This window comes from Carcharodon carcharias, chromosome 34, assembly GCF_017639515.1.
Source record: "Carcharodon carcharias isolate sCarCar2 chromosome 34, sCarCar2.pri, whole genome shotgun sequence".
Classification (NCBI taxonomy): Eukaryota; Metazoa; Chordata; class Chondrichthyes; order Lamniformes; family Lamnidae; genus Carcharodon; species Carcharodon carcharias.
Window position 1 is genome coordinate 22,900,824 of NC_054500.1, and position 10,640 is coordinate 22,911,463.

Consider the following 10,640-nt stretch of genomic DNA (forward strand, 5'->3'; position numbering starts at 1 on the left):
TTTGCGATCGGTACCCGAATCTAATGAACACATTTGAAAAGTACTAGCTAAGGGGTGGTTGGGAAATAGACCTGCTGATGTTATGAGACAGAGGTTACTGATCCAGTTGGCCTCAGTTGGATGCATGCATGCTGTTCTGCTGCTTAATTTTTTTGCCTAGACATGTTTCCTAATGTCAAGGACACATCAACCAATGCAAAGAATCTGACATACTGGAAAAATGCAGATAAAATAAACAATAAACATGTCAGCAGCAGCCCATCTGATGAAGCAGGAACTGAACTTGACCACAGAAGCACGTTCTTGCTGAGCACACAAAATGATCACCCTCATGGGTAAGGTTCGGGATTTTAGGTTTGCCTCAAACCACAACCGTAAATCACAAATGTCCTTCTTTAATGTGTAGTAGAAGGTTTGGTTCATAGTTGTTCCAGAAAGAAAAATATTTTCTGCCCATATTTCAAATTTTCAGCATTTTGTTTCTCCTTTCTTTCATGGGATGTGGTCACTTCAGAGGCAGATCAGCCATGATGCTGGACGATTCCCTTGCTGCACCAGGGATAACTGTAACTGTGGCAATAAACATCCTTGCAGCTAATACTGGGTTCTGCTTGAAGGGTATTGAGATGTCTTGCTTGTGTTCTGACAGCTGCAATGGTAAAACAAGAATATGCCTGAGGGAATTCCCAGCCTTGATGAACACCCTCATCATATATAGTCAACGGGCATGGAGGTATTTAACTGTGCGCTTCAAGGTGTGCATTGTTAATTCATTACCTAGGAAGTTAAGATTTTGAGGGATATGGATGTGGATTGGGGGCTTCAAAGAGGTAAAACTGTCAGGGTTAACACAAAGGCAGAGCCGGTACATTGGCTGCCCATCCCAAATTGCCCTTGAAGATGGTTAGGCCATTTTAGCATTGCTGTGGGTCTGGAGTCACATGTAGGCCAGACCAGGTAAGACCAGCAGATTTCCTTTCCTAAAAAGCATTAATGAACCCAATGGGTTTTTACAACAATCTACACTGGTTTCATAGTCAACATTACTAAGACTAACTTTCAATTCCACATTTATTAATTGAAGTTAAATTCCACTTGCTCCTGTGGTGGGATTGAACCCAAGTTCCCAAAACATTAGCCTGGGCCTTTGGGTTACTAGTCTAGCGACAGTACCACTACACTGCTGTCTTCCCTGCCATCTGTGGTACTTTTTCCTTTGAATTAATAGTCTTTTAATATTGGAATAATTGTTAATGACTAACAAATAACCTCTCTGGCCTAGAAAGTGAAGAACTTAAATTGTGGAGTCTCATACCTTCTGGCACTTAATTGTGGGTGGAGGTTTTAGAAAATATCAATTTTTAAACTTGACATTTGTTTCCTTCCCCTATCTGTTTTTCTCTTTCTTAATCCAATCCCCCTTTCCCTCTCTTTCTGTGTCCAGTCTGACTTTATGTTATCCTCATTATTCATTTCTTAATCCTTAAATCACAGTGATTAAGTAGGTAGACTGTTGGTCCTGTCGCTCTCTAAGGTCTATAACCTATTCACTTGGCCTGTCATTATCAGCTTACACTACACACAAACTATGGGGCAAAGCCTCTACAATGAAACCCTAAGAAGTGTAGCCAATGGTATTCACCTTGAGGTTACTTGCTCCAGCAAGTATGTAGTCAAACACTACACCTATACACCTACACAACCACACACCCCTACACACAGCCTCTACACACCTGCTACACACACACACACACACCTACACAAACATGCCCCTATACACACACACCCCTACATACACACACCACTACATATACACACCCCTACACACACACACCCCTACACACACACACTACACACACACACACACACGCCTTTCACACACCCATGCCCTACACACACACACACCCTACACACACACACACACACCCATACCCACACACACCCATACCCACACCCATCCCTACACACACACACACAATATTTTATTCTTCGGCTCATCCGACGCCTCAACAAGAAACTTTTTCTCTTTCTCTCAAGTGCTAAGGAACGCAAGCTCCAACAACTCATCGACACCAACACCCATCTAGGACCCTCCACCCCTGCCTGTTCCTCCGTCCTCACCCCATCTTCCAATCCCAACCCCAGCCGTGTACTCACTATACCCCCTGACCTTCCCCTCTCCGATGCTGAACGTTCAGTGCTCAGCAAAGGACTCAGTTTCATACCCTTATGCCCTCACCTCAATGAATTTCGGGCTCGGCATGATGCTGAACTCTTGTTCCGCCGTCTTCGTCTCTGGGCTCACTTCTTTGGGCAGGAGTCCTCTCCCAGTTCAACGGATCCTTTTACCCATCTCCAATATTCTCCCTCCACCTGGACCCCTCCCTCTGGATTCTTACCTTCTCTTGATCTTTTCATTGAGAACTGTCGGCGCGACATTAGTCGTCTCAATTTCTCTGCTCCTCTCACCCATTCTAACCTGTCTCTCTCTGAACTTACTGCACTCCATTCTCTCAGGTCCAACCCTGACATTGTCATCAAACCCGCTGACAAGGGTGGTGCTGTTGTTGTCTGGCGCACTGACCTCTACCTCGCAGAGGCTGAGTGTCAACTCTCAGACACTTCCTCCTACCTCTCCCTGGACCATGACCCCACCACTGAACATCAAGCCATTGTTTCCAGGACTGTCACTGACCTCATCTCCTCTGGGGATCTCCCTCCCACAGCTTCCAACCTGATAGTCGCCCAACCTCGGACGGCCCACTTCTATCTCCTACCCAAAATCCACAAACAGAACTGTCCCGGTAGACCGATCGTCTCAGCTTGCTCCTGCCCCACAGAACTCATTTCTCGTGATCTTGACTCCCTTCTCTCTCCCCTTGTCCAGTCCCTTCCCATCTACATCCGTGATTCCTCTGACACCTTACGTCACATCAACAATTTCCAGTTCCCTGGCCCCAACCGCTTCCTCTTCACCATGGACGTCCAATCCCTCTACACCTCCATCCCCCACCAGGATGGTCTGAGGGCCCTTAGCTTCTTCCTCGAACAGAGGCCCGGACAATCCCCATCCACCACTACTCTCCTCTGTCTGGCTGAACTAGTTCTCACGCTGAACAATTTCTCCTTCAACTCCTCTCACTTCCTCCAAATAAAAGGTGTGGCTATGGGTACCCGCATGGGCCCCAGCTATGCCTGTCTCTTTATGGGGTATGTTGAACATTCCTTGTTCCAGTCCTACTCCGGCCCCCTTCCACAACTCTTTCTCCGGTACATCGATGATTACCTCGGTGCTGCTTCATGCTCTCGTCAGGACTTGGAAAAATTAATTAATTTTGCTTCCAATCTCCACCCCTCCATCATTTTCACGTGGTCCATCTCTGACACTTCCCCTCCCTTCCTTGACCTCTCTGTCTCAATCTCTGGTGATAGACTGTCCACCAATATCCATTACAAACCCACCGACTCCCACAGCTACCTCGACTACAGCTCCTCACACCCCGCCTCCTGTAAGGACTCCATCCCATTCTCTCAGTTCCTTCACCTCCGTAGCATCTGTTCCGATGATGCTACCTTCAAAAACAGTTCCTCTGACATGTCCTCCTTCTTCCTTAACCGAGGTTTTCCACCCACGGTCGTTGACAGGGCCCTCAACCGTGTCCGGCCCATCTCCCGCACATCCGCCCCCACGCCTTCTCCTCCCTCCCAGAAACATGATAGGGTCCCCCTTGTCCTCACTTATCACCCCACCAGCCTCCACATTCAAAGGATCATCCTCCGCCATTTCCGCCAACTCCAGCATGATGCCACCACCAAACACATCTTCCCTTCACCCCCACTATCGGCATTCCATAGGGATCGCTCCCTCTGGGACACCCTGGTCCACTCCTCCTTCACCCCCTACTCCTCAACCCCCTCCTATGGCACCAACCCATGCCCACGCAAAAGATGCAACACCTGCCCCTTCACTTCCTCTCTCCTCACCGTCCAAGGGCCCAAACACTCCTTTCAAGTAAAGCAGCATTTCACTTGCATTTCCCTCAACTTAGTCTACTGCATTCGTTGCTCCCAATGTGGTCTCCTCTACATTGGAAAGACCAAACGTAAACTGGGCGACCGCTTTGCAGAACACCTGCGGTATGTCCGCAAGAATGACCTAAACCTCCCTGTCGCTTGCCATTTTAACACTCCACCCTGCTCTCTTGCCCACATGTCTGTCCTTGGCTTGCTGCATTGTTCCAGTGAAGCCCAATGCAAACTGGAGGAACAACACCTCATCTTCCGATTAGGCACTTTACAGCCTTCCGGACTGAATATTGAATTCAACAACTTTAGGTCGTGAGCTCCCGCCCCCATCCCCACCCCCTTTCTGTTTCCCCCTTCCCTTTTTTTTTCCAATAAATTATATAGATTTTTCTTTTCCCACCTATTTCCATTATTTTTAAATATTTTAAAATCTTTTATGCTCCCCCCACCCCCACTAGAGCTATACCTTGAGTGCCCTACCATCCATTCTTAATTAGCACATTCGTTTAGATAATATCACCAACTTTAATATCACCAACTTTAACACCTATGTGTTCTATTGTTCTATTGTTGTTGACATCTTTTGATGATCTGCTTCTATCACTGCTTGTTTGTCCCTACAACCACACCCCGCCCCCTCCACTTCTCTCTCTCTCTCTCTCTCCGCCCCCCACACACACACCTTAAACCAGCTTATATTTCAACTCTTTCTTGGACTCGAACTCAAGTTCTGTCGAAGGGTCATGAGGACTTGAAACATCAACTCTTTTCTTCTCCACCAATGCTGCCAGACCTGCTGAGTTTTTCCAAGTAATTCTGTTTTTGTTTCACAATATTTACCACCTTAACATCTCTGACTCTGCCATTGATGGGGGTCGGCAAAATATTCCAGAGAGAAAGAGACTTGCATCTCTCTAGCAGCTGTTCACACTAGCCAGAAATGTTTCCAAACCCCATTCCTTGCAGGGAGATGCAATGACAGTAGACAAACATGGCAGCCATTTCTGCACAGCAAACTCCCACAAACGATAATGAAATCTATGTTTAGCTAATTTGCTTTGGGTGGTGACTGAGGGTCGAATTTTGGTCATAATGTCAGAAGAATTCCCTGCTCTTTTACAATTAGAAACCGTGGGATGTTTTGGGCCCATCTGTAGAGACAGGAGCAGAGATTGAAATCTTGTTTGAAGGTCAGCATCTAGTCAGTACTACACTGGAGGCTTAACCTAGATTGTAGGCTCAAGTCCAGAAGACAGGCTTGAACCTAGGAACTTTTGACTCAAAGCCTACAGCATGCTAAAGAGCCTTGGCATGTTCACTAGTGGGAGTGATCTACAGGCCCCCTAACAATGTAGCCACAATGTAGGGCAAAATATTCAAGAAGAAATATTGTGTGCTTGTGATAAAGGGACGGCAATAACCATGGGTGATGTTAATCTACATACAAACTGGGAAAAAATCAGATTGGCAGTAGCAGCCTGGATGAGGAGTTTATAGAATGCTTTTGAGATAGTTTCTTAGAGCAGCATGTTCTGGAACCAACCAGAGAGCAGGTTATATTAGACTTAGTATTGTGTAATGTGACAGGATTAATTAAAGATCTCAGTGTGAAGGCAGCAACCACAACATGATTGAATTTTACATCCAGTTTGAAAGGTAGAAGAGGGGGTCTAAGACTAATATTTTAACCTTAAATAAAGGCAACTGTGTGGGGATGAAAGCTGAGCTAGCTGAAGTGAATTGGGATACTAGACTAGAGGATACATCAATAGAGAAACAGTGGCAGACATTTAAGGGGATATTTCAGAGTAAGTACATTCCTACTATAAAGAAAAATTCTGAAGGGAGGACCCACCATCCATGGTTAACTAAAATAGTTCGTGAAAGCATCAGACTTAAGGAAAAAAGCATATAACTGGGCAAAGATGAGTGGCAGGTCAGATGATTGGTCAGAAGATAAAGAACAGCAGAGAATGACTAAAAGGTTAATCAGGAGGAAGAAATTAGAGTTTAGGGGAAGCTAGCTAGAAATGCAAAAACAGAGAGCAAGAGTTTCTACAGGGGTTAATTGTTAGGGGTCACCCTTTTAGGACAGAGATGAGGAGAATTTTTTCTCTCAGAGGCTGTGCGACTTTAGAACTCTGTGCCTCAGAAGGTGGTGGAGGTGGGGCCATTGAATATTTTTAAGGCAGAGGGAGATAGATTCTTGTTAGGCAAGGGGATCAAAGGTTACTGGGGTCAGGTAGGAATGTGGAACTCGAAACACAAACAGGTCAGCAGAGAAGGTTTGAGGGGCTGAATAGCCCTGCTTCTTCCTATTTCATATGTTCTCTATAAGTGCACTTGGAGAGGAAGTTTTTACCTTTTTTCATTTGCTCTTTCACGGGATGTGGCATCACTGGCAAGGCCAGCATTTGTTGCCCATCCCTAATTGCCCTTGAACTGAGTGGCTTGCTGGGCCATTTCAGAGGGCAGTTAAGAGGCAACCACATCGCTGTATGGGGGGAATGGGGGGTGGGGGGGTGTCAGCTTTCCTTCCCTAAAGAATGTTAGTGAGGCTAGCTTTATATTCCAGGTTTAGCAATTAAATTTAACATCCACCAGCTGCTGCGGTGAGATTTGAACCCATGCCCGCATCTAATCACTGGTGGAAGTAACCTGGGCCTCTGGATTACTAATCTAGTGACATCACCTCTACACCGCCATCACAAAAAAAAACTGAACTGGTGACAACTAGAACATAATCATAAACATAACTGGTTTCCAAGATGCAGTTGAAAAACTAACAGCCAATTTTCTACTCATTAACTGGTCTCATTCATCAAGAATCGCTCGGTGTGAAAGTCACTGTCATGCACAAGAGGAATTATTTCGATCTCTACATACAGCAACATCGTTGCGGGGTTTGGTGAAACTCTTTCCCCAGTATTGTCAGTTGGTGTAATTATATTGGTCACATGTTAGTGGGCCAATATACACTTGAACTGATGCACTTTCAATTGCTCTAGCACCAGCCAGCACCAGCACTGTGAGCGCCAGTGTTCAACCGCTTCTTCCCGAATACAACTCAAATTTAGCTGGAGAGAATCTAGCCATACAGGTATCTGAAGCTAATGTAGAGATTGAAATGAATTATTAAAAAACATGCATATCTTGCCTGTAATAAAGAAAGCTAAGGGGCGTTTTTATAGGGTAGATAGAGGGAAACTTGTTCTGCTGCCGGGGCAATTTAGGATAAGAAATCACAATCTTAAAAACAACCAGGCCATTCAGGGGAGAAAGGAGAAACTACTTCATCACACAAAGCCTGGTAGAAGTATATGCTAGCTCAATTAGTCATTTTAGATCTAAGATTGATAGGCTTTTGCTAGACAAGGGGATTGAGGCATTATGGAGCCAAGGTGGGCAATGTCGTGATCAGCCATGACCCCCTCATTGAACGCTGGAACAGGCTCAAGGGACCGAATGGCCTCCTCCTGTTCCCAGAAATCTTACTTCCCGTGGTGATGATTTTTAATCATTCTTTTATGCCAAAACTTTCCATTGTGACTTGCCATGTCAACATTCCTTATCACCACAACGTAGTTGCACATCTGAAGAGTGACTTTGTAAAGTCTCTCTCCCAACTCCATTGTCGCCTTGTTTTAGAAGGACATCCTTACACTCAGTAACTGTCACTGGGCTATGCGGCAGATCGCTTACTAGTAGCTGGGTAACAACGACTGAAGTGCGATCTGTAGTTAGTTACGCCCTTCAAACATACAAAGTCTTGAAAGATGGTTTTGTTTGATGCAGTAACTCACAATATACATATGAAGGAAGCGGCATGTCCACCAATGCAGCCAAAACAAATAACTTTCATGTGGCTTTCTGCCACAGATGTCATTAACAATTTTACTGTGAGACTTATCTACCCACGCCTTGTAACCAGTTGCAACCTGCTTCCAATGAGACAGCCACTTTCTCCGCAGTTCAAAATGGAATCAAAGGATAGGGCAGAAAATTGGAATTGAGGGAGAAAATCAGCTGAGATCTAACTGGATGTCAGGTCTGTGTCAAAGGGTCATATGGCCTAATCCCCCATTTTTTTCTAGTCGCTCGCAGGATTTGAGCATTGCTGGCCAGGCCAGCATTTACTGCCCATTCTTAATTGCCCCTTGAGAAGGTAGGTGGTGGTGAGCTGCCTCCTTGAATACAACTTGCTCGGCCATTTCAGAGGGCAGCTAGGAGTCAACCACATTGCTGTGAGTCTGGAGTCACATGTAGGCCAGGCTGGGTAAGGACGGCAGAGTTAATTCACTAAGGGACATTTGTGAACTAGGTGGGTTTTTATGACTACCTGGTATTTTTGTGGTCATTATTGCCAATGCTAGCTCTTAGTTCCAGATAAATTAGATTTTATTAACTGAAATGAAATTCCCCTCAGTTGCCATGGTGGGATTTCAACTCATATCTTAGGATCATTAATTCAGGCCTCTGGATACTAGTCCAACAGCATAACTATGATGCTATCATGCTGGGTGTATTCCTACTTTTTATATTCTTAATATGAATTATATTGGAGTTGGCAACAACTGTTACATCCACATTGTGAAACGTAACCCCCAGCATGCGAAGGTACGGTATTTAATACTAGAACAAAGAATAACTCCAATTTTTCATTAGACTGTTGAGAAAGTTCATACTTAGTCATATACAGGGGTCACTGTCAACATCTCCTTTCCAGAATGTTCCATATCTTCACAGGTCGCATAGTCCACCAGAAAACCCATCTCCTTGCTTAAATCTATTCACATTTATTATGGGAAGAAAGGAAGGAGTTGCGTTTCTATAACGCCTGTCACAACCTCAAGATGTCCAAAGCGTTTTACAGCCAATGAAGTACTTTTGAAATGTCCTTCACTATTGTGGTAGACATCCATTTCTGTTGTGATACTGCATAAATGTCTTCAAACTGCTTAGAAATTTTGTCGCAGGTTTCTCTTCATGGATCTCACAATGTTGGCAGCCTTTGGATGCATTCTGTGAGAGGACAGTCCAACTCTGATTATACTGAATACCAAGCCCTCTCCAGGGGGTCTTTTTTATTCAGAAATGCCTCAGGCTACATTAAACGCACAGCACAGACACAGGATATTCAGCCAACAGATCCATCCAACATCAATTCTTCCTTTCCCATGTGCCTCCTCCCAACCCTACATTATCTCAACCCATCAGCATATCCCTCTCTCCCTCATGTGCTTATCCAGCTCCCCCTTAACTGTATCAACACTACTCAACTCCAACTACTCCCTGTGGCAGTGAGTTCCACATTCTCACTGCTCTCTGGGTAAAGATGTTTCTCCTGAATTCCTTATTGGGTTTATTAGTGTTCATCTTAGTAGCTCAGTTCACTTTATTTTTAATTTCAAGATTTTACAGTTTTTTTTCTCAGCCCAGGTTCTTTACTTTATCTCTACTTTGTGGAAAAACAAGTCTAGTCTCCAGCCTAACCAGAGCTTTGTTCATTTTAGTCTGTGGCCTCTGGATCTGGGTACTCCATTCAAAGTCAAACAAATTGTTCATCCCTATAGCATTCTCCCTCTCAACTCTGGATGCAGATTTCAACCCCTCCCCCCCACCACCTTAAATTTCCTTTTCATTAACTCTTCACACGTACAGCAGTGACCACTTCGCTGTTCCCAGAATTTAGAAATAAACAGCTGGCAGACTTTGTAGATAACATCAAGCCAGAATTGACAAGGTAGTTATCAATGAGGAAAGCCATTCGGCCCCTCTTATTTCAGCCTTGCAGAATGAAGCTGCATTCCCTCATGACAGTATCTCAATGTTCCTTTAATGTTCCCAGGACTTTCACCTCCATTGCTCTATTTCGGAGTCTACCAAGTCTCTGTGTGAAGAGGAATCTTTAGATAATCCATCCTGAATTTGCCTCCTAGTTTCAACCCATGAACTGCTTTCAATTTAAAGTACTATTCGAGATTAACCTTTCTATAACTCTTAACTATTGTACACCCATTTGCTTTGATTAAGCCAAATTTCAGTAATGTGGGATTTTGGAAGAGATCCAGTAACTTGCATTAGCTGGTATTCTGCAGTCCCTTTAATGTCCACCTCTATAAGATCACCTTCCACAGTGAAGGAGGGATGGGGCTGTGAAATGGGCACTGAAACTGAACATTAACCAAGCTCAGTGAAAATGGGACATGTCTTGGAACTTGACGTTGGGTTCTAGGGAGGGAAGGTAATCATTAAAAATGTGAAATTAAGTTGGGATCAGTTAATTTAACGGTATAAAGTTTAACCTATTCCAATGAAGTTCTTCTGTTATTTTGATGCAAGTGTTTAACCCTTAATACTATCTCCATGAAAGGTTTTAAAATGTAAACCATCATGTTTATCATGTGAGTCAGTGTGATCCACAGCAGATGGTATTAAACAAGCAATCGGCTGCAATCGCTTCAACACCGTAACAAATGTCTACACAAACCAGAACAGGCCACCGGATATTGAACTTACCAAATAAGAGAGATGGACATCAAATCGCTCCTTTAAGTTGGATATGAGCTGAGTCACCTTCCACTTTGAATCTCCATCAAATTCAAAATCCAAGA